This window comes from Odocoileus virginianus, chromosome 7 (assembly GCF_023699985.2).
Source record: "Odocoileus virginianus isolate 20LAN1187 ecotype Illinois chromosome 7, Ovbor_1.2, whole genome shotgun sequence".
Taxonomy (NCBI): Eukaryota; Metazoa; Chordata; class Mammalia; order Artiodactyla; family Cervidae; genus Odocoileus; species Odocoileus virginianus.
In genome coordinates, this window is record NC_069680.1 from 50,802,659 (window position 1) to 50,828,562 (window position 25,904).

At 41.4% G+C, this 25,904-nt stretch overlaps 1 protein-coding gene across 7 annotated transcripts in view; it reads right to left on the bottom strand.

Moving 5' to 3' along the window:
• Positions 1 to 25,904, bottom strand: part of RHOBTB1 (Rho related BTB domain containing 1) — a 138,179-nt gene that overhangs the window by 50,950 nt on the left and 61,325 nt on the right. For 3 of the 7 annotated variants that reach the window (XM_070470697.1, XM_070470696.1, XM_070470698.1), the window contains one exon: positions 23,056 to 23,106. The exons of 1 other annotated variant lie outside the window; for it this stretch is intronic. The gene's annotated coding sequence lies outside the window, so the exon portion shown is untranslated. Of the gene's footprint in view, positions 1 to 23,055; positions 23,107 to 25,226; positions 25,467 to 25,904 lie in introns of those variants that run through there. 3 more of the 7 variants (XM_070470701.1, XM_070470695.1, XM_070470699.1) reach the window with 3 other exon arrangements.

Genomic DNA, 25,904 nt, shown 5'->3' on the forward strand with positions numbered 1-25,904 from the left:
CAGCACTATTTTCAGTAGCCAAGACATGGAAGCAACCTAAGTTGTGTCTATCAGCAGATGAATGAATATAAAGAAGTGTGTGTATACATGCATGCACACACACACACACACTCTCTCTCTCTCTCTCACAATGGAATATTACTTAGCTGTCAAAAAGAATGATATAATGCCATTTGCAGCAACATGGATGGACCTAGAGATCATCATACTAAGTGAAGTAAGTCAGACAGAGAAGACAAGTATCATGATATCACTTCTACCTGGAATCTAAAAAAAATGATACAAATGAACTTCTTTATAAAACTGAAACAGACTCACGGATATACAAAACAAACTTACAAGTACCCAAAGGGAAAGGTGGGAAGAAGGGATAAGATAGGAGTTTGGGATTAACAGATACACATTACTATATATAGAATTGATAAACAACAAGGACATATTGTATAGCACAGGGAACTATATTCAATATCTCGTAATAACTTAAAATGGAAAAGAATCTGAAACAGAATACATACATACATACACACATATATATATATGTATAAGTGAATCACTTTGTTGTATAACTAAAACTAACACAACATTGTAAATCAACTATACTTCAACATTAAAAAAACCCTGGTACATGAGTAAGACATTGTGGAGGTTGGGAAGTGAAGGACTTGGTGAGCTACTGCTCTGCATACTAGCCTCCCTCCACAAGGCTGACTTGGAACAGTGTGGTCTTGATCTTCTGCCTATCGAGTTATCCCACCTTGCGTGGTTATCTGGCCCCTGCCATTATCACTGTCATGTGCTAGACTTCGCATCACTCTTCCACATTCACCAGCAACTTGGTCTTCTTGTTGTGTGCACAGGATGATGCAGCCCATACCCAGCCTCACAGCTTCTCCACCTCTTCAGTGACAGTGGCATTCAGCACACTCTACTTGAGCCATGCATAGCTTTTAGCCATGTGCCAGATATTGTCATCATCCAGAAACATTTTACCTCTGAAATCCAATCTCAAGATGCTGCTCTCAGAGCGAAACTCCCTATCTTTACAGCCTATGCTGTGTGAAATATGGCCACAGCAGCAACTCCCGTGAAGAGCTAGAATCTATTTCCCTACCTCTTAAATAAGTGACTTCCTGGTCCAACTCAAAAGAATGTGATGAATGTGATACTCTGTGAGTTTTGGAATCAAGTTTTGGAATCAACAGGTCCTGCATGCTGATGGAGCAAGGTTTTGAGGCCTGCCCAGCAGAAGATAAGAATTCGGTGAGGAAGACCAAAGCAGCTTGGCTGTTGGGCATCACCAAAGGACACAAAATGTGAGGTCATCTTGGATCTTCCCGGCCAGCCAACCCTCCAGCTGAATGTCGCTTTATGAGTGAACCTGGGTGAAACCAACTGATAAATCACCTGGCCAACCTACAAAATCATAACAAACTGTTGTTTAAGCCACCAAGTTTTGGGGTGGTTAGCAATAGTTAACTGAAACATGCATATCATACTTTAGGAAGACCTCCAGAACTCTGACTTCTTCATTTAAAATATACCACATACATAGAGCTGTTTGTTGTTTAGTCACTAAGTTGCGTCTGACTCTATTGCAAACCTCTGGACAGTGGCCCGCTAGGCTCCTCTGTCCATGGGATTTTCCAGACAAGAATACTGGAATGGGTTGTTGCCATTTCCTTCTCTAGAGGATCTCCCTGACCCAGGGATCAAACCCACATCTCCTGCATTGGCAGGTAAATTCTTTACCACTGAGCCACCAGGGAAGCCCATATATATATCCTATATATATTACATATATATATATAATTAATATATATTTAATTATAGGCCCCTCTGGGATGATCTTTTCTACCTAGGGTCGATGAATCATGCCAACTCTTCTCTACACCATCACCCTCAACTTTCTGTACTACATGCATAGTAGGCAGAATAATGGTTCATCAAAGATGTCTATGGTTGACATCTCCGGGAGCTATGAATATGTTCTGTTACATGGCATGTGGGAATCAGGGTAGCAGATGGAATTAAGGTTGCTAATCAGCTGACCTTACTATAAGGGGATTATCCTGGGCTAGCTGTGTAGGCCCAGTGTAATCACAAGCTTCCTTCACAGGTGAAATAAGGAGGCAAAAGGTCAGAATCAGAGAGAAATAGAAGATGATTTTGAAGAAGTCATCATGACTTTTAAGCCAAGAAATACAGGTAATCTTCAGAAGGTGGAACAGGTAAGGAAATAGCTTCTTCCCTAGAGCCTCCAGCAGGAACACCTTGACTTTACCACAGCGAGTCCCATTTCACTCTACTGACCTCTAGGATTGTAAGACAACAAATCTGTTGGTTTAAGACATTTAACTTTTGGTAATTTGTTAGAGCAGCAATAAGAAACTAGCACAGCTTGCTTTAGCCACACAGAACGACTCTCAGAATTCTAAACATTGTACCTCTCCTCTTCCTCATCTGCCTGGTGCATCCTATTCATTCCCCAAAATCTCACTCAGATATTGTGCTAAGTCGCTTCAGTCATGCCCCACTCTTTGCAGCCCTACTGACTGTAGCCCCCCCAGGCTCCTCTGTCCATGGGATTCTTCAGGCAAGAACACTGGAGTCGGTTGCCATGCCCTCCTCCAGGGGATCTTCCCAACCCAGGGATCCAACCCACATCTCTTATGTCTCTTGCATTGGCAGGCAGGTTCTTTACCACTAGCGACACCTCGAAAGCCCAACTCAGATATTCCTCCTCTAAAAAGTTTTCCTTATTGCCCCACCTCCCCACAGACTAAATTTCTTTCTCTTCTGTATCAATAAATGACTTTAGGAGAAGCAATGGAAAACACAAATACTCTGTTTCTCTTTCACTCATTTTTTTCTTATATTAGCAAATCACTGAATGGTGGTTTGTGACCTTTTTATCTTTTTCCTGAGGTTGTTACATCAAAGTGCCCATCTTATGCACTAAATGAATGAATCATCAGGTGTTTCTGGGGGTACTATTAGGTTGGCCAAAAAGTTTATTCAGATTTTTTTCCCATAATATCTTATAGAAGAACCCAAACAAAACTTCTGGCCAACCCAATGCCATACACCAAAGTGCTTGGAATATATGAGCATACAGTGTCCCTCTTCTGCTCTCTGGTCCATGTTCCTCTGTCTGCTCTCTCTGGTCCATGGGTCCTCAATATACTTGTGATTCTTCCAGGGCCAACCATGGAGAAACAGAGATGCAGCCTAACATGACCTTAGCTGCCCTAGGCTCCTCTTCCAAGTGTTTCCTCCCTGCGCTGGTTGCCCTACCCCTCACCTTGAGTCCTTAAGATGATGGTCTACATACTGTCCTATTCTTAAGAAACAGGTTCTCAGGAAGAGTCGGGCACATTCACTTCCCCAGTTACACGACAGTAGATGACTATCAGAATCTTAGCTCCATAACTGAGTAATTTGGGGGTGCTGTGGCTCATAAAACTCAAGATAGTCCTTCTTGTTCCAAATGGGTGCACATTAGTATAGGGTCACTATTTGAATTTCGGTAAGGGTGCAATTCTCTTGTAACACTAGAAATTCAGATCTTAGAGAGGATGGGTAGGGAAAGGTTGACCATTTGTCTAAGATGCATCACTAAGCATCTCCTAATTGCTCCACATTACTCCACTATTAGAATATGCTGCCTCTTCCTGTGACTTTTGCCATGTCTCCTGTTATATTTGCTACTGCAATCAGGGCCAGATGAGCAGTCTGCTTAAAGACATTTCATCTAAGACCATAGAGGGGCCTTTGTACTTCAAGCTCCATTCAGCTATTATTGACAGTTTGAACAGGGCAATTGCACAGCCACTAAATTCTCTTGTCCTTTAGAAAAGCATGTACTCTGAACTTTAAGAAATAATTTAACTTGGTCATTAAAAATCCTAGTGGAACAAATTTGAGCGTCTTTGGAGAGTTAGCTCTGAAAGAAAGACTGAGAATTTTATATTATTGGCAGAAACAAAAGGGAAATGTTAGGCGTTGCATAATAACTATAGCCAACAGCCAAGTTGCAACTGTGCCGATTTCATTATCCTGAGCTCTTAATCACCAGTCCGAGTCAGGCAGGAGGCAGCCTTATGCATTATATAAACATCTCAGCTGGAACAGAGGGTAGGTCCAGACCTGGGAAAGAGACAGTCAGAGCTGGGCTGGGCTTCTTCAAATCAAAACTTCACTAAAATATATCTCCAGGATAATACTGCCTTTCATCATTCCAATCAGCAATATTTGTTCAATTGAAAGTTTTGATCAAACAAAAAAAGAGATTAAGTAACCAAAAGAGCACTGCAGAGAAGTTCGGGAATACAAATAATACAGAGACACTTTTTAAAACATTCACTCCTTCTCAGCAGAGCCCTGTAATGACCTACACCAGATCATGCTCTCATTTTTTGAAACTCCATGTCAGTGAGGAAATGGGCCAGGATCAGAAATAAACTACTTCTTCTACCTTAATAAGAACTGTCTCAATTAAAAAAAAAGCATGACTGAAAACAGCTTAAAATATGCATACATTCCAGGGTAGGATTCAAAACCACCATAAGTAAAGTGTGTGCTATGTCTGAGACATTCCGGACTACTTTTGCCTACAAATATGCTGTGTAGCATGGCCTTTGACAATGTTGATTATGCCATTATTTCTTGTGCCCTTGATCCATCCACTGAAATATTTTGTAGGCCTTGGGCCGTCGTGGTTAAAGAAACAGAGGGTGCACTTAGTGCCAGGCCTACAGGTGCACACCAGTAGGCAGGCCAGGGTGGGTGCTGACCCCACGGACCTCACAATCAGGTAGGGAGAGATCACTGGGGGGGATACCACTGTACATTTGATAAACTCCTTCAGGGAAAACCAAAGGTGTTAAGGGAGAAAATGATGGGTGGGAGGCCTCCAGGAGGAGGCCCCTCTGCTCCTCTCTGAACAATCAGAAGGGCCTGGTCATGAGATGGGAAGCAGGTGGAAAAGCTTGAGTGGAGGGAACTGGGAAGAGGGAAGCTGCTGGGCAGATAGGGCTCAGATCACCCATGGCCTTTGAGGCCACAGTCAGGAGTTTGGATTTCATTCTCGCGGTGAGAAGCCACTGAAGGGTTTTCAGCAGGGGAGTAACAGGTTCTCATTTGCTTTTTAAAAAAGGACCACCAGGGACTTCTCTGGCGGTCCAGTGGCTAAGACTCCCAATGCAGGGGGCCCAAGTTTGATTCCTGGTCGGGGAACTAGATCCCACATAGGGCACCTAAGACCTGGCACAGACAGATAAATTAATATTTTAAAAGCTAAATTAAAAGTATCACTGGTATCACTGAGACTGCTGTGTGGAGAGCATGGGGTTGGATTCTGAACAGTGGCAGAGGCCCAGCTAGGAAGCGCCTATATACTCCAAGAGGGAAAAATAGTGGCTGTGATGAGGATGGAATCAGCAGAGATGGACCAAAGCAAAGATTCAAGTCCATTTTGGAAGCAGATGCACTTAGCACATTCTCCTTTTATCCTGTTTCCTATGGTATTTATCAAATTCTCCTTTGGGACTTCCCTGGTAGCTCAGATGGTAAAGCGTCTGCCTACAGTGCGGGTTCAATCCCTGGGTCAGGAATATCTCCTGGAGAAGGAAATGGCATCCCACTCTAGTATTGTTGCCTGGAAAATCCCATGGACAGAGGAGCCTGGTAGGCTACAGTCCATGGGGTCACAAAGAGTCAGACACGACTGAGCGACTTCACTTCACTTCCTTTGCAATATTGACAATTAGCCTTATATGTGTCTCATTTCCATCTCATCAAGGTTATGCACCTTTGACAACAGAGACTGTTAATCACCTTTTAATCCTCAGATCTTTTCACGGTGCCTTGGCCATACATGGCCTGCCATAAACATTTGTTCAGCTATATACACAAAAACACTTACTCCAGCTTCCTTAGGAAACCTTCCACATGGGGCTGGCAGAGACCTGGCTGTCTCTGGTGACTGATCATTAAGCCTGTGGCCTCGAAAGCTGCGGCGTGTGGCTAAGCCTACAGAGGAACACGTGGAGGGACATCTGTGTGGCCCATCACGAGAGCAGTCTCTGACAGATGGCACTGCACCAACCATGGCTGCCCCAGCAGGAAGAGCATCAGTAACCATGGGAACCACCAGGGGCCAAGGTCCAGGCCCCTCCACCAAATAGGAAGGCAGGGGGTGGGGAGGAGCCCAGATACAGGCAAACAGGAGTGGCTTAGGGCTGAATCTGATTTAGAAAAATAAAGGAATGTGGCCTTTCACTGTGCTTTAGTGCCCAGAGTCAATTTATGAATCTTGGTAACTACATATAAGGGTCTCATAAAGTTCTCATCCGTTTTTAGACTTTGGCATCCTAATTCAAGGGAATATCAACTCTTTTTGGTGAGTTACTGCTTGGCTAGAAAAGAAGGGGAGAAGGGAGGCATATGCAGACACTACATAGGGAGAAAGATTTATGACTGAAATGAAAATCAGTCTGGAAGACAGAGTTCAATCTATGTCTAAAGAAGCCATGTCACACAAAGCAATTAGCTGGACTTCAAGTGCAAGTTAGCTATGAATGATCAAATGCTTTGGATCCCCCGCTACCCAGGTCCCACTAGAATTTACCTTATTCTGTATAGAGAGCAGACTCCAAAACAGTGCCAGAAACTAAGAATAAGGAGTAACCGTACACCAGAAACTGGAAAGATCTCTGCCCAGGTTCACCTCCATGGAGCCAAATGAGAAGGTTGCTGAAGACCAACAGATTGCCCATTTCTACGGCCTGGAGGGAAGCAGAAAGCTCTTTGCCACAGATGCCTGTGATCTGGAGTGATGTAAGCTGGACTCACTGGGACAGGGTGGAAAGAGGAGATAGCAAAGCTGCTAGAGAGTCATTGTGAAACCGGCAGGCTGCAATATTGCTGCCCCTTCCCGAGGACGGGCAGGGACACAGCACTGAGCGTGGGATAGACTGGTTTCTGATTCTTCCAGCCTGCTCAACCAGGTAGTTTCAGTTCTGACACTGCAAACGGGAGTGATTGATCTTGAGAGGTTGAAGCCAGAGGGAGTAGGGTGAGGGGGTACAACCCCTAAGGCTGAACGTCAGTGTATCTTCAGTGGTGACATTCCTCACCGAAGTCCTATCTCACCCTCCTAAGTTCTTTCAACCCAAACCAAACTGAATAGCTTTGCTTGTCCGCTAGGGGCTGGGTGGGCTCCTGGGTCTCTATAGAGTTCTGTTTTGGTCTCTGACAAATTTAAGTTTATCCAAGCATTTGGAATGTTCATATATACTTTAATCTTTGGCCAGCATAAATCCTTTCCAATATGGATGAAGTACACAGAGATCACTCAACATGTGGTCTATTAAAAGCCTGGACATAGAAAGGTGCAAGTAATTAGATAAAGACAGAGAGAAAAGTTGTCTACTGAAGTAGATATGTTCTAAGAAGCAGAAGAAAAATTTTAAAAAATCCTATCCATATATTTGATCATGCAAAAAAAGACAATGCAGGTATACTAAAAGCAGATGAGGCTGTAAGTAGGCAATAGGACATGATAAGTAAAGGCTATGTATGAAGTAAATACAGGATTTGTTGTTTAGTCACTAAACTGTGTCTGACTCTTTTGTGATTCCGTGGACTGTAGCCCGCCAGGCTCCTCTGTCCATGGGATTTCCCAGGCAGGAATACTGGAGTGGGTCACCATTTCCTTCTCCAGGGGATCTTCCTGACGCACGGATCGAATCTACATCTCTTGTATTGGCAGGAAGAGTCTTTACCACTAAGTTACCTGGGAAGCCCGAAATACAGGATAGCCACATTCAAAACCATACTGCTGCTACTGCGGCTAAGTCGCTTCAGTCATGCCTGACTCTGTGCGACCCCACAGATGGCAGCCCACCAGACTCCTCCGTCCCTGGGATTCTTCAGGCAAGAATACCGGAGTGGGTTGCCATTTCCTTCTCCAGTGCGTGAAAGTGAAAAGTGAAAGTGAAGTTGTTCAGTCGTGTCTGACTCTTAGCGATCCCATGGACTGTAGCCTACCAGGCTCCTCTGTCCATGGGATTCTCCAGGCCAGAGTCCTGGAGTGGGTTGCCATTTCCTTCTCCACAAACCACTGGCAACAGTCAATAGCAGCCTTGAAAAGGCAGTAAAATGAACTAGTGAGGTAGAGGGTAAACATAAGAAACTCTACATATAGATGGAAGGCCATCTGAAAATGTTGTAACAGAAGATATTAGATAAGATGTTAACTGTTGAAAAGCAATCTCTTAGATAGTAGGGTTCTTGAAGGAATAAGGTTGCAAAATGTGACTTAGTAGAACAAAATTTTCCTAATACTAAAAGGAGGGTGTAGTGGGGACACAGAGGAGAAAAATAAGACTAAAAGTGTATACATCCTTCAGCAAAAAATAACTATAATAATTGTCAGACTACTATACAATTATACATCAACAACCTCAGATATGTGACTAATACCACTCTAATGGTAGAAAGTGAAGAGGAACTAAACACCCTCTTGATGAGGGCGAAGGCAGAGTGTGAAAGAGCTGGCTTAAGACTAAATATTAAAAAAACTAAGATCATGGAATTCAGCCCCAGTACTGCATGGCAAGTAGAAGTGGAAAAGGTGGAAGCAGTGACAGATTTTCTCTTCTTGGACTCCAAAATCACTGCGGATGGTGACTGCAGCCATGAAATCAGAAGATCATTGCTTCTGGGCAGGAAAGCAATGAGTAACCTAGATATTGTGTTGAAAAACAGAGACCTTACTCTGCTGACAAAGGTCTGTATAGTCAAGGCTATGGTCTTCCCAGTGGTCACATATGGTTATGAAGCTGGATGATTAAAAAGGCAGAGCGCCAAAGAATTGATGCCTTTGAACTGTGGTGCTGGAGAAGACTCCTGAAAATCCCTTGGAGAGCAAGGAGATCAAACCAGTCAATCTTAAGGGAGATCAATGCTGAGTATTCACTGGAAAGACTGATGCTGAAGCTTCAGTATTTTGGTCATCTGATGAAAATAGACAACTCACTGAAAAAGTCCCTGATGCTGGGAAAGACTGAGGGAAGAAGAGGGTGTCAAAGAAAGAGATGGCTGGATGGCATCATCGATGCAATGACCATGAACTTGGACAAACTCCGGGAGACACTGAGGGACAGGGAGGCCTGGAGTGCTACCGTCCATGGGGTTGCAAACAGTCAGACACGACCGGGTGACTGAACAACAACAATCCTCTAAGTATCTTAGCAAAACAAGTTCTAAAGCTAATGTCCAAAAACACTTCTATCAAGGTATAACAACACAGATGACCATATACTTCACCAATGGTATTTTAACACAATAGAAAAACACATGTACAGCTTTCAAAGAAAAAGGACAGACTAACACATTTCTGAATCAGGTCAAATTAATACTTAGGTGAACGTAACATAGTTATTTTTAGATAGTAAAGACTCAGGGGGCAAAAGCTCAAATGCTTTAAGGAATTAAACTGCTCAAAGATACTTGCCAAAACACTCAGAGATAATTAAAAAAAACTTTTTTTTAATGGGCATTTCAGTTTTAAAGAACTGTGAAAACCAAAACCAACTGGGAATATAAGCCCAGTCTACACTTATTTAGATTTTGGTTTCAAATTTATATAGAAAAATTATCTGTAAAAGATAATTAAAAGGTTAAAAAGGTCAATGCATAGTAAAAGCATAGCAGCAATAATGAACTTCATATACTAGAAGGCATGTAATAACAAGACAAGCTCTAAAATGATAAGAAGAAATCAATGCAAATAACTGACACATGAGATGACAAATCAGAATCGGTATCATATGAAGAAAGCAAAAGTAAAAACAGTACATGGAAGACTTGAATAGCATAAAAAGTGGGGCTGAGTTAACAGATAACCCACATTTTAAAAAAATCTATGAGAGAGTGCTTTCTTTTCAAGTGTTCTTAGCACATTTACAAAACTTGGCTCTATAGAGACCGATCAAAAGGACAAATATTCCCCCAAACATGTTATATCAATCAAATTCTCTAGCCACAAAAAAATAAATATAAAAGTTAAGAGGAAAGGTTTTATGATGGCAAGACAGTAATAAAAAATAAACTCAAACTTGGAAATTAAAAAAAAAATACCCATCTGAGGAAATAACTTTATAAATGGAAAAATGTTTTAAAAGAAAATGGATTTATCACATCTTTATTAAGAATAAGGAAATACTGCCAATCACCTATATCTATGACAAGTCAGGGAATAATTAATTAAGGTCCTTCGTAAATGGTCTTGGGCAAACTACTTAATCTAAGTCTCTATTTCCTTATCTGTAAACTGAGGATAATTACCTCCTTCAATGAACTGTTGTAAAGATGAAATTAGACAATGCTTGTAAAATATTTTAATCACTATGCCAGCCATCAAAAGAACACTCAGTCAGTCTTATCTATTAAGACTGTCATTATTTAAAATTAAGTTTACATTGAGTTTGCAATAATAGAAGTGCTAATGTTACACCACAGAGGGGAAAGTACGAGGTCATCATCTGAAATACAGTTGATGAAAACTACATAAAATAAACAAATATGTGTAACAATTAAAATTGAGGCTCATCATTCTCTCACCCTAAGTACCATCTTAGCACACTGACACATCTAAAAGAAACAAAAATGTGACTTTCACTAAGCCGTGAAAACAATATGGGTATTTAGGAATACAGAACTGTGATTTATGTAATTTATCAGGCATCTTGAAGCAAAACTTTTAAGAAGTCTCTTTGGAATGTTTCCCTGAAGAGCTCAAATCTATCTTTTTGCCTCTCAGGACCTCAGATCTTGTCCCTTCAGATGTTGCTTCATCCCCCTCACAGGGCTGATCATTGCTCTTTGTTTCTCTCATGTGCATTCCTCTCAACCAGTGGAATGGATCTTCCTTGGGGACCCGCCTTTCTTTTGGATATTAGTATGTGAATACTTAAAATTTAGTAATTGTGTCCCTGTGGAAAATTCTTAAAGAGATGGGAATACCAGACCACCTGACCTACCTTCTGAGAAATCTGTATGCAGATCAAGAAGCAAGTTAGAACTGGACATGGAACAACAGACTGGTTTCAAATTGGAAAGGACTACATTGAGGCTGTATATTGTCGGCTGTATATTGTCACCCTGCTTATTTAACTTATATGCAGAGTACATCATAAGAAATGCCGGGCTGGATGAAGCACAATCTGGAATCAAGATTGCTGGGAGAAATATCAATAACCTTATAAATGCAGATGACACCACCCTTATGGCAGAAAGCGAAGAACTAAAGAGCCTCTTGACGAAAGTGAAAGAGGAGAGTGAAAAGGCTGGCTTAAAACTCAGCATTCAGAAAACTAAGATCATGGCATCTGGTGCCATCACTTCTTGGCAAATAGATGGAGAAACAGTGACAGACTTTATTTTGGGGGCTAGAAAATCACTGCAGATGGTGATTGCAGCCATGAAATTAAAAGATGCTTGCTCTTTGGAAGAAAAGCTATGACCAACCTAGACAGCATATTAAAAAGCAGAGACATAACTTTGCTGACAAAGGTCTGTCTAGTCAAAGTGATGGTTTTTCCATTAGTCATATATGGATGTGAGAGTTGGACTATAAAGCTGAGTGCTAAAGAATTGATGCTTTGGAACTGTGGTGTTGGAGAAGACTCTTGAGAGTCCCTTGGACAGCAAGGAGATCCAACCAGTCCATCCTAAAGGAAATCAGTCCTGAATATTCATTGGAAGAAATGATGGTGAAGCTCTAATACTTTGGCCACCTGATGCGAAGAACTGACTCACTGAAAAAAGACCTTGATGCTGGGAAAGACTGAAGGCAGGAGGAGAAGGGGATGACAGAGGATGAGATAGTTGGATGGCATCACTGACTTGATGGACATGAGTTTGAGCAAGCTCTGGCAGTTGGTGATGGACAGAGAAGCCTGGCGTGCTACAGTCCGTGGGGTTGCAGAGTTGGACACGACTGAGTGAACTGAACTGAACTGTCATCTAAAGGGAAGCAATAGCAGTCTCCTCCTTCTGCAATGATACACGGAAAATAAATTGGAAGGAAGTACACTAAACTAATAACAGTGATTGTAGCTGAATAATCGGGCTACAAATATAATAATAATTGGTGATGGACAGGGAAGCCTGGCATGCTGCAGTCCATGGGGTTGCAAAGAGTTGAACACAACTCAGTGACTGAACTGAATCGGGGTATAACCTGTTGCTAGTTTTCTACTTTCTTAGTTTCCAAATTTTCTACAGTGCATATGTATAACCTCTTTGCAGTGAACTGAGATGTTATTCATGTACCATAAAATTCACCCTTTTCAAATGTGTACAGCTCGTCCCACTATTTAATTTTAGGACATTTTCATCATCAAAAGACAGCTTGTGTCAATTAGCAGACATTCTCATTCCCTCCTCCCTCCAGCTCTGGAAAACATGAATTTACTTCCCGTCACTATGGATTTTCCTGCTCTGGACATTTCTTATAAATGGAACCATACAACATATGGCCTTCTGTGTCCATCGTCTTCTGTTCAGCATCATGTTTTCAAGTTCAGTCATATGCTAGTACTTCATTCCTTTTTGTGACTGAATAATATTCTTACCTATATTAATTCTCTAATGGAAAAATGATTGTAGCTTTTAAAAAAGGTAACAATTACATACGTATAACCTTGATTTTTTTAAAAAAAAATTATTGGCTGCGCTGGGTCTTAATTGTGGCACACAGTATCTTTGTTGCTGCATGTGGGATATTTAGTTGTAGCATACAGAATCTAGTTCCCTGACCAGGGATTGAATCCGGGCCCCCTGCATCGGGAGTGCAGAGTCTTAACCATCAGACCACCAGGAAAGTCCTACCTTTGATTGTTAATTCTATTAAAAATACCCTGCTACACTCCAATCATAATAAAAAATGATTTTTGGTGATGCATAAATTGTTTTTCAAAACCATGCATTAAAAAAATCACAGTGAGCCTGTTAAACCTGTTTTTTTTCTGACTCAAGCTCTCAACTAAAAAGAACACAGGAATATAAATGATATCTTGCTGAACATCAGACACAGAAATTGAACCCAAAGAGACAGCTGTGGGCAACCAGGACCAATTCATGCAATTCTATCTCAGACAGAAGATGAAAAATTCTTGGCTTTTAAATTCTAAAGTTCAAAGGAATACTTATGGTAACTGAAATGAAGAATTTTAAGAAATTGTTTAGAAACTAAGCATGTAAACTATTCTGTAGCAATCAATTGTAGTTATTTTAATTTGTATAGATGTAGCATAACTGAGCTTTATACTCATTAAGAAAAAGAAGTTCTAAATTTGTTTGTATGCATGTTGTATATTTGTGTACCTGCAAATCACAAACATACAAATACTGATGCACATGCAGTGCATGAATTTAATGTTATAATCTCGACTTGTATAGGCAAATTCTACATATTTTCAGTCACAAGGGAAATAGCTCGAACAAAACTGACTGCAGCTAGCTCATATTAAGTAAGGGTAATTTGTCAAACTGTACACTGTAATCGGTACACATTTCTCTATGCTTGTTATACTTCAATATACCTTTTTTAAAGTTAAAAAAAATAAAGCAACAGAAGACTCTACACACTGTTTTCACATTGGAGGGCCTGTAATCCTCATCTGGGTGAGCCTTAGCTAAGGGCTGGAGGAAGCTAGGTCAAGAATTAATAATTAAAATATTGCTCGTCTTTAAAGAGACATCAAATGCTCATTTGAGAAAGCTAGTATCAGTCTGCAGACTAGATGTGCTTAAAAACCCATCCTCAAAAAAAAAAAAAAAAAACCCATCCTCTACAGTCCTCTGTCGTAAGTTGTTCATTCAAAGTGCTCTCTAAAGATGTCACTTGGGTTAGCGTCTATACCGCCATAGAGACCACCTGCTCCAACACCTTCAGATATGATGGCAGTTAAACAACTGCATTTAATCATTTATGAGACTATAATATGTCAGTTCGATTAGCTTATGCTCTCATTCAGGCAAATGAAGAAAATAGTTTTTTTCCACCACTCCTCCCCAACCAGGATTCCTAACAAAGTTAGACCATAAAATGCAAAAATGCTGGTGGACAAAAAACTGTAAAAATATCTTATTTTTATTCAAGGTTACTGACTGCCAGCAATGTGTAGATTCTAGCTAGTATTCAATGTTTTCAGGACAGGTTCCTATACCCTCCAACTCTTGGTGGGAAGACATCAAAGATTATACATTTATTAAAAGCAGGATAAAGCACTGTTTGTGGGAGTGGAAGATGGTATCATTATTTTGGATAATGATAATTTTTGGATAATGACTCAGAAGACTTTAAAATATCCATAATGGTCATCCAATCATAAGACTTTATTCCTAGAAAAATATTCCTAGAAAAAAAAATTAGGATTAATAAGATTCCATTAAAGGAGTGTTCATCATATTACTGTGGAAACAAAATATTGGAAACAATTTTTAGAAATCTAACCACAAGGGAGGAATTTTAAAAAGTGTCCACATACTGGAGAAGTATAGAGTAGTTAAAAATGTAAAATTATAGGAGTACATTTATTGTTAGAGGCTCATGAGTAACACCATTCCTTAAAAATTATGTACCTAAATATACAGAGAAATATTTGGGATATAGATACATTAAAATACTGATGTCAACTAGGATTAGAATTGATTTTCTTTTTTCTTATCTACACATCCCATCTTTCCAATAATAAACATGTTTGTTATTTTATAACAAAGACGTTTTACAAAAATGCGAGGGTGGGGAGGTAAGAAAATGAAGGACTACAATATTTATGTGTGTGGGAACACACTCTTGTTCCATTACGTGAAATTAGTGTCTATACTTTCTCCCCGCACGTGGGAAAAGCTGTGTGTGACATGCCTTTCATGAGGCAGGAAACAGCCTTGCTGCTCCCAGCGCCTGTCTTTCCATTCTAACAGTATCATCTTGGGGCTTCTGGTCATGCAGCGCTCTTGACTTCTGTCACAAGAACTAACATCTCCATAGATGCAAACACACCACTACACCGCCACTCGGCCCAGAACAATGCAGCAGAACTGGAGTGGCTGCACACCAGGTGTGGGAACAAGCCCGTGGGAAAAGCTCCTTCTCTTCTCTTTCCAGATCAAGTCGTGCGACTTTGAGAGATATCCGTTCTCATGGCAGAAAAGACTCCCTGGTCCACTTCAAATAAACCAATTTTTAAAAAATCTAGAATCTGAAATATTCCAAAGGTTTACTGTTGATTTTTGTTTGATACACACAAAGGGAAACAATTTCCCTTCCTTGAAGCCTCTTTCCAGGAGCCTTAATGATTGGCTGCCAAATTTAGCCTTGGCTCCATCTCCACCATCTCTATTATTCCTCCATGCTATTGATGTGAGGCCAAATCTCATCCCTATTTAAAGCGCCCAAGAGCAGATGTCTCGATGAAAGGGGGGGGGTGATGGTGAACCTATATTGAAAAGAGCCAGGAAAACATGCTATAATGAATGGAAGCACACAGTTTCATGACTTAAGGTATTAAAAGTACATTCTCAGGAAAGAACCAATAGACTTAATCACACCATACGAAAAATCAAAGGCAGAAGAGGGAATTGTAGAGAAGGCAGTCAAGAAATCAGCTGCTCATTAGAATCACTGGGGGGAATTTGTTTTGTTTCAAATACTGCTGCCGGCACAAGAATGTCCTTGGCAGTACTACTCATAATAGCCAACATCTGGAAACAAACCATTGACAGTACAATGGATAAAGAAATAATAAACTGAGGTCTATTCACACAATGGAATATTATACAGTGCTAAAAATGGATGAAATACAGCTGTATACAATTATAATGAATCTTACAAACATAATATTGAAAGAGGCCAGACACAAAAGAGATTTCGTTTATTATAAAAGTTGACAATCAGGCAAAACTCATCCATGGCATTAGAAGTAAAGACAGTGGTTGCCTCAATTAGACAGTGACTGAATAGGGGCTTAAGATGGGATTTGGGTGCTGCTAAGGTTGTGTTTCCATATGTAGGTCCTGATTAGGTTAGATGGGGGTGTGTGTTTAGTTTGTGATAATTCTTTAAGTTATATAGTTATGATTTGTGTATACTTGTTTAAACAAGATACAGTTCAATACAAAAGTTTAAAGCTCAGATTCCTGGGCCCTAACATGAATAACATTTATTCTACTATATTTTACTATTATATTTTAAACTTTGTTGTTGTTGTTCAGTCCTTAAGTTGTGTTGGACTCTTTGTGACCCCATGGACTGCAGCATGCCAGGCTTCCCTGTTCTTCACAATCCCCCAGAGTTTGCTCAAACTCATGTCCATTAAGTCAGTGATGCCAGCCAACCAGCTCATCCTCTGCTTCTCGTCTTGCCCTCAATTTTCCCCAGCATCAGGGTCTTTTCCAATGAGTCAGCTTTTTGCATCAGGTGGCCAAGTATATTTTGAGGTTACTTATTCCAGTTTTATCTGTATAATGGAAATACTACATAACCATGTGCTACTGTGGGCTTCCCCGCTGGTTTAGTGGTAAAGAATTCACCTGAGATGCAAGAGATGTGGGTTCAATCCCTGGATCAGAAAGATCCCCTGGAGAAGGAAATGGCAACCATTCCAGTATTCTTGCCTGGGAAAGCCCATGGACAGATGAGCCTGGCGGGCTATGATCCATGGAGTCACAAAAGAGTTGACATGACTTAGCAACTAAACAACAACAATGTGCTACTCTACCATCTCTTTCCAACTCCACACTCAGTCACAATGGTGGTTTCAAATTGGCCACAGTGGAAGTATTTACACCAGTGAAACTGGCAACCACTCCACATCAGGTTTTGCTTTATTTTTCTGTCATCCTGACTTAAGAAAATGACTTCAAAATGTTAATAATGCAGATTAAACTTAAAAGGGTGTAATGTGTGTAGCTGTTATATATGAATAACCCATTTAAGGAAATATCCTTACAGTATTTAAAAGCTATTATTTGGTTCAGCAAAGAAGTCATTCATATCTTTGATGAATGAATACAGTCTGACATATGCCTTTGTTACTTCACTTTTGTCTTATTCATTAACATAAGGAAAAATATCAGCCAACATTTATATGAGAATTGCACTCATCAACTGTACCATAGGTAGACCATGGATAAATGAGTTCTCAAAAACCAGTAAGTGTTTTGTGAGACCCAATTAGCTAAATGGAGTTTACAACAGAGTATTCTTTACTATTATTTATAAACAGCATGCTACACCCATTCTTTATGTCAGTAAAATTTATAATCAACTTATGTATGCACATAAGTGCATTCCTTTTCTCTTCTAGAGTGCAGGGTGATTTACCAGCACAAACCTTTCACATTTAAGAGTCTATAACCCCATATAATATAAGAAAGAAGACAACAAAATAAGATGGGAGCCTCCAAGGAATGAGTTTCAGCATAAGATAATGACTATACTTTACAGAGTACAGTATATTTCCCTACTTAAAAATATGATACTCAGACCAGTAGCACTGGCATCAATGAGGTAGCCCTGGGAAATGCATAGGCCTCACTCTAGAACCTCTGAATCAGAATCTGCATTTTATCAAGATGCCCAGGTGATTTTTATTTTTTTTTTTGCCCAGGCGATTTTTATGCACATTAAATTTTGGGAAGCACCGCTTTAAAAATAAACTCCCTGCTATGAATGGAAACTCACATAATTGGTTTGAGACTAGAAACAATCTAGCAATTGGTGATCTCTAAGCAGCTCATACCAAATGAAGGACAGCACTGGGGAGAACACCTAATAGCTAAGCCTACATTTGAAGAGTGAAGAACAGGGAAGCCTGGCTGCTACAGTCCACGAGGTCAGAGTCGGACACGACTGAGTGACTCAACAACAAACCTGAAGAGGACATGCATCTTGCAACACACATTTGTCCAACATGAAAAGGGAAACTGAGCCACTAGGAAAGTAAAGGCTATTCTAGACCACGTGGATTATTCATTTCAAAAAAAGGGGGGAAAAGTACAAGTTAGAATAAAAGTCTTATCAGGAGCTTTCCTCCGAGTATGTAATAAATAAGAAATGTTGCCAAAGACTTGGATCCAAAAACCCAAAACAGGGCAGCAAGTGCCACATGATAAAGTGTGGCAGCTGGAGAGAGGAGTGTGATGAAACATTTCCCAGAGATGCAATTTAGGCCACGGTAGCTATCAAGAGCTGAGGGTGAAAGGGGGAAATTGCAGTGCTTATGTTTTTCCCATCAACATATCAGTTAGCAACCCGGGACAGAGAGAAAAGACAGTCAATGCCTAGGAAAGATTCAATACTAGAGTTAATTGAAATGATGGGAGGAAAGTCTCACTTGTTTTGAAATTGAAAGCAAAAATGTTTTACTGGCAACACTGTTCTCTGAAAATATTTTAGTTATTTGGCTGAAAACACAGTAGCTGCTTTGAGATGCAAAGGTCTACGTGGAAAATACCTTAGATAAAAAGTGTCTAAAAGGACATGAGAGCCAGGTATCTCCCAGAGGAGCTTGCTATTACTTTGAGGCAGAAACTGAAGCAATAAAGTAATTCATGTAAACCTCAGCAACCCTAGAGTGTGAAGAAGACAAATTTAATTGTGACAAGGCTACTGGTACTCAGGGACACAGCTGGGTCCGTTTTCACCCAAGACAAAAGGGCCCTATAATCATCCCTTGCAGTGTCAGAATTCAGATGACTCCAGAACATTTAGCAGCAAAATGATATGGATGCCCTAATGTGTTATAACATTTTCCCTTGAGATACTTTAGCAAGGCTAAGAAGAAAACTCACCCTTGTTGAACACCTACTGTTTTTTGTGTTTTTTAATCATTTATTTGTTTGGCTGTACCAGGTCTTAGTTGTGGCATGTGGGATCTTTAGTTGCAGCCTGTGAACTCTTACTTGCAGCATGTGAAATCTAGTTCCCTGACCAGGGATTGAACTGGCAGACCTTGCATTGGGGGAGCACAGAGTCTTAGCCACTGGACCATCAGGGAAGACCCCCTAATATCTGTTTTACATGTGTTATTTCACAGCATTCTCATAATCCTCTGATGGAGGTGATATTGTCTCCATTTTACAGATGAGCAAAATGAGCTCCAAAGAAATATGTCACCCGTGTCACATGATTAATAAAAAGCCATAAATCCATAGACAAAATTAAAAATCTCCATAGTTGATGAAAACAGGCATCTCAACAAAAACAGCTTGAAAGGGATCAGAGTGTGGGGTAGTTAAGTTTCGAATACAAGGAAGACTGGTCTGTATTGGTGTCCGTGAAGATGGGCAAGGTCTCTCTTAGGACCCACCATATCTTTACACTGCTGGAATCCCCTTGTAACCCATTTCTGGATGTATGTTAGGTTTCAGATATATTTCAAACTTGATAGCTGCAATTCTGGCTAAGTTGGAGGCTTTAGAAGGTGTGCCATGTTTCAGGCAGTGTTACATAAAGGAACTGAGCCCTGGACTGGGCTATGGAAACCTGGGTTCAGCCCCAGCTGTGTCCCTTATGAACTAGTAGAGTGGGTGAGCTGCACTGCTTCTCTGGATGGTAGATGGTTTCTCACCTACGTGAGGTTGAATTAAGGATCTTTAAGAACCTCTCTGGGTCCAGGATTCAACCCTCCATGACTCAACTGTTTACTAGTGTGACTTCCATCAAAATATATTAGAGATGCCCTGAAGAATTAACAATCTGTACAGACAACACTGCTGTGTGGTTCAAGTTACCAAATACAAAACAAGAAACATAAAATTCAAAAATAACCCTGCAAGAATAATTACTTCTTTTACAATCTGCAAGAATAACCTGGAAATGAATATTTTAAAGTGCTTCCCCCCCATTATATACTTAAATATATATTCAAATTCTTAGATCTCGGTACAAATCCAAGCTCTACTTCCAATTAGTTCTTTGACTTAATATACCTGAGTTTCCTTTTTGCTGCCATAAAATTGGAATTTATAAAGAATATTATCTGTAATGCAGTCAAGTGTCTGGCATCTAGAAGCAGCATGGTGTAAATACTGGTTATTGTTATTCCAGCAGTCACTAGGGGTCTGGACTAGGTTGGGTGAGAAACAGTTCCAAGGAAATTTCTCCACGGAGGGATGGGGCCTGAGACTGTAGCCCCATTAGCACTGGGGACTTGCCATTAACCTGTGTCTATGCAATAAATAACATCAGGTGCAGAGATGAGAAATTTATCACACTTGTGGACCTACAGGCATCCATCTGGTTTCCTTCTTTGTAAAACTTTCTGATTCATCCTTAGTTGATGAAACCTTATCGGACATGTTGATGTGCTTGATGGGACAGCTGCTGGCAGTATCTGAGGGCAGGAGTGTCCTGGGACATCAAAGAGTGGCTATCATACTCACGTTTTAGTGTCTTTATTTGCCCGTTTCTCAGTTTCTGTCCAATGTGTACGAGGAACAAAAGATTCTAGGAGGAGGTGACTTCACTTTGTTTATAAATTCCAGCCTCCCCTGCCCCCCCAACCAAAAAAACCCTAAACAATTTTTATCCTGACATATCAATAACCTGTCCATACACATCCCATCTGTTTGGGTGACTGCCTCTTGCCTTTCCAGGCAAAGCTCTCCTTTTCTCCTCCCCTCCCCCACGAATCACACACTCCCATCCCCTTTCCCTTTCTATATACACCTCACTTTTTATGACTTATCTTTCCTTCCCTCTCCAAATTTTGTTTCGGTGTCGAGAGGTTGATGGGAGGCCTGGGTAGAGAAAAGAAGATGAACAAAAGAACCAGATTCAAATAATCTGTACTCTTTGAACCCTATTAGGTGAAGCCAGAGTAAGGCCTCAAAGAATGGGACTGAACTGCCTGTTTTCTAAAAGGAAAAAGGAAGACCAATAAGAAGTCTAAAGAAAAAAAAAATTCCTGTTTTCTATAGGTACATTTCTTGAGTGAAAAACAGCAGAATTTCATATATTTCCAGGCGTCTTTTGAGAGAGGTCAAGCATAGTAACCAAAGCCTCTAAAGTTCAAAAAGACAAACAAATGGTTGCTAATTAAATTACTCTTAGAGATACCATACTCATTCTAAGGCCTTTTTTGGTGTTAACATTATATGATTCAGAGTATAATTTTACTCTTTAAGCAATTATAGGTTTATAGTTGTTATATGGATAATTTACAACATACCATTGGTCACAGCTAAACAAATATCAGTTGATAATGAGGTCTTAACCTGTAATGGGATCTTCCCAATCTAATAGAGCTATTATGATCTATTTTGTAATGATACATTATGTAACAACTTTTATAGGACAAAGCTGTTATAGGACAGCTTATAATAATCCTTTAAACACTTAAAAGTATTTTTTAACTAATTAAGCTTTTAGGGTTATTAGCTTGGGTTGGGGGTATTAGTACATTAAAAAAGAAGATACAGTAAGGATACAGTAAGGTTTTCTTTGGTAATTTATTCCCACTTTTTATTATCCCTTTACATAATACTCTCTGAGAAGGATTAATAACTTACACATTATTCTACAAAAATAAGGGTGGAGGAAGAAAGAGGGGAAAAGAGAAGGTTGTCAACCCTGGCAAAAACGGAAAATGTCCTGTTTAATCTTTAAATATTGGCCATTATCAGGACTTACATTGGTATTTATTTATTAGGTATACAAATCTATCCATGTGGCACATTTCAGACAAACTGAGGTTACAGAAGGAATCCAGTACTCTTAAGCACCAGGTCAAGTTGTAATGCTTTCTTAGTGATGCTGTGAAGATTCAGACAGCTTACAATTTTGTTTCAATGCTTTTCAAGCAATAACACCTCAAGTTTGATATACTGTAATTTAGCAGTTCTAAATGAATGCATAATCTCTCCCTCTTGGTTTGAAATTCTACACTCTGTCTTTCTCTAAACTCTTACCCTTTTATTATCTATCTAGACAAAAATGTGCTTGGAAAATTTTTCCCATCCATACATGAATTGCAAAGTAGTCCCACAGGATAGAAAATGGTGAGTTTGTGAATGTGCCATTGACCCTCAGTTCAGGGCATGCATTATCTTGATTTATTTTCTCACTTTTCCTGCATGAATGTTTAATATCTTGTCTTTTAAAATTTATTTGTAAGATCCTTAAAACCAGAGACCCCCATAGTAAAAATCTTAAATTTTTGACAGGGCCATGCCATAAAGTACACATGAATACTTAATATTTTGCTGTTTTACTGAAAGAGAATGGAATTTATTCTTTTGTAACACCTTTGTCATTGAATGTTACTACATAAGCTGTAATTACCAAGTTATCTTAGGCAAGTCACTTAAATTTCCTTGGTCCCAGTTTCTCTATCGGACAAGATTTTTCCAACTAGAGAATTTATGTTTTGGATTAAGATAGAACTTTAAAAAATATAATTTCTTCCATTTACTAGAAGTAGGAACTGAACCTATTACCTGACCTCTCTGAACTTTAATTTCTCACCTTGTCCTCTGGAGACCAAAAAAAGTGTTACACCTCACAGGAGTTTTTTTTTTTTTTTTTTTTTGCAGAATGAGAACGTAAGTGTAAGGAATGCAGCATATTACCTGAATTTTGGTTCAAACTCAAAAGTATCAGTCATTATTGTATCAATTTTCTTTCTGCCCTAGAGTGCTAAGATTCGGACAGATGTAAAATTGCAGTGATCAAGCATGCAAATCCCCTGTATCTTCAGCTATTCCTGGCAAGACTTAGATCCCCAACATGAAAGAGAAAAGTCTTATAAAGAACAAACTGATTCAAGGCCCATTTTAGTGCTATTTTTACTCACAGAGTAAATAAAATAATTTTAATAATCATGGAAATTGTGATATTCATAACTGAGTCAATAAAAAAAATATGACAAAGACAAATCATTCTAAGACAAATGACCAAGTAAGTTTTTCTGAAATGCATGCTCAGAATCAGACAGAATATGTCAGCAATCTACGGTCACGGGTTTGCACAAAGACACTGACCTGGCTTGCTGGAAGTGAAGAACAGAACACCCTGCTCACAGCTGGACTTACCTACACAAAAGAGAGAAGTGCCTTATGAAGTATTGCTCTGTAATACTTGCTTGCTTGGAGCACATGGGGCGCCACTGACATTTTTAACATACATTGTTTTCCTCTCTACCCCACCCACCAAAGAGCAGAACCTGCTTTATTTTTCCCAAGTGTCAGTGTTAAAATGGCATTTCTTGGGGCCATATACATCCTGAAATAGCTAGGTGAACTTTTTGTAGCATTTCTGAAAATATATTTCTGAGCATTTGGGAATGATACCAAAAAAAAAGTAGTTAGCCACAAAACCATGAATAGAAACAAGGAAAACCTTACAGGGATTTTACAATACAGAAGTAAAAGAAATGGATCTACTATTCCTCCAAAATAGCATTTTTAGGCTGTATTATTGTAAGTAAAAGTCCAAATGATTGTTTTTTTTCCTATTTGATTGCATTTGTACAGTTAATAAGTTACGTTGTTGTACCAACATCAAACTACCCATGTTTCTGTTTCTACCTCTGACCACACACAGCCCTATGTACTTAAGTCACACTACTTTCTAAATTTGGTTGGACAACAATGTGCAAGCTTAGAATACTATGATTTCATTGCTTCCTAATGATTTTTCAAAGTCTTCCACACTGTGGAGAACAAGTTAAATTCCTTTCCCATTAACATGTCCAAATGTGATCCAAGAATCTCAGAGAAAACTTACTTGAATAATAATTTGCTGCCTACTCCACCTGTGGAGTGGTATGCAGACACTATTTATTTCGAAAAGAGCTTGTGTTTCTCTTTCAGCAAACAGTGACTCTCTCGGGCATCCACAAAGTTATCAGAAATGAAATATAATTTCAAATTTCTGAACAGTGTTTTAAAACAAACTTATCAGCGTTTAGTCAAAAAGCCTAGTTTGTTTGCTGAAATCAAACACAGGCTATTGGTATTTATATCTGCTGATAGTGAGAACACAATTACACAGAGATGAAAACTACTGGTAACACACTTTTTGCAGTTTAGAGGGGATATGCTGTGCAGCGCAAGCACGCAGCACTGCTCCCGTGGGTGCTGGGGGAGCCCCAAACTAGTGAAGCCTCTAGCTCAGCATCTGGCTGGGGTTCAACAAAGCTTCGGGAACAGCACAGGCTGGGGTGGGCGGGGGGGAGTTCAAAGTCAAAGAGCCTCTTCTCTTCTTCCTAGGTCTGAGCGCCTTTGTGTGTATATTAATCTTCATGCATTCCCCCCGCCCCCTAGCAAATGTGTACAGTCAGCTAGAAAGGCACAGCTTGTGTGCTGACGTGCAAAGCCAAGTCAAAACCCTGCGCTTGGCACTCCCTTCTAACTTTCTGGCTTGTCCAAGTCTAAATATTGACATTGCTCCTCAGTTGAGATGTTTGATACTGCTGAGGGTAGAAACGGGCAGAACTAACAGCAGGATCAAATGATACATTCTTACATCGCTGAGCCTTCCTTCCACTTCTTTTTCTGTAGGTTGGGTTGGATTCCCTTGTCTGCACATCTTCCTCCCAGCCCACCTTCCGCCCCCACCGTTCTTCTCCCCAGACCTGAGCGCGCAGCGACTAAGGTGTTTTGCAAGCCCCTCAAGGCAGCTCCTGCTGTTGTCACAGCAACTCACAACAGACTCCATAGACACCGGGCTGGGGGTGGGGAGCGCCAAACTGTGGGCTGACCGGTCAACTCTCTCGGGGGTGCAAGCGCCAAGGGGGCTAGTGTCTCCGCCTGTGCAGCTCCTCCGGCTCCCCACCACCTTCCAAGGAAAAGAGCCTTGTGGTCGGCGCGGCACGTCCCCCACCCCCGCCCTGGCGCAGCCCTCCTTCTAAGGGAGCCCTGTTGTGCATTTTCTCAGCTCCAAGTTAGGGGTGCGGCTGTGCAGGCGCTCCTAGAAATCTCTTCTGCTGGCCTCTAACGGGAGGGTTCCCGGCCTCGCAAAGAAGGCGAGGGCGGCTCCCAGAGCAGCTCGGTCCCACGACTCTCGCTCGGGACGCTGCCGGCCGCGTGGCGCGGCCCGGGGCCCCCCACAGGCCACCCGCCGGGGCCGGGGCGGGGCGGGGCGGGGGGGGCTCCGCGGCGGCTGCTCGGAGAAGTTTCACAGCATAGCGCACTCACGACACAGAACCTACCCTGCAGCCGAGCGAGACGCGAGCTCTCTCCGCCTTCAAGGGCTGGGGGAGCCGGGGTGGGGGGTGGTCCCCGCCACTCAGCAGCAGCCACGACTGCGCGCGGTCGCGGGTGTGCCGGGCCCCTGCGCGCGGCGCGCCGCCCGCCGCCCAACTTGGCACAAAGGCAGCATGGCTCTGCCTCGCCTCTTGGGCTCGCCCCGCGCCGCGGCGGCAGCTCTTCCCGGTGCCGGGCCAGAGGGGCTCGCCCCTTTCCGTCCCCCAGCCCTCCCCCTTTCCTCCCGCCCCCGCCCGGCTCCCGGGCTGGCTGGCCGGGCGGAACGGAGAGCGCTCGGCACCCAGCTCCGCCGCGGTGGCGACCGCCGCTTGCTCTGTGACGTTAGCAGCCTTCGCGGCTATTTATATCCGCACGATTGGATTTCATTCATGAAACCCGGGCCTGTGTGGCTGTGCGCTAGGGTGCGGGTTGCAAAGGTGCCTCGGTTTTTACGCAGACCCTGGGGGGTGGGGGCGGGCTCGGAGGCTGACTGCCGGGGGCTAACGTGCGCCGAGCCTGGGAGCCCCCAGCCCCGCTCGCTAGTGGCCGGGAGAGGAGGGGCAGAGCGAGCCGTAGCCTCCCCGCCCCGCCCCCCACCACGTCCTCGGTCCCCAGCACCCCACCCATTCGCATGTAACTGCCGG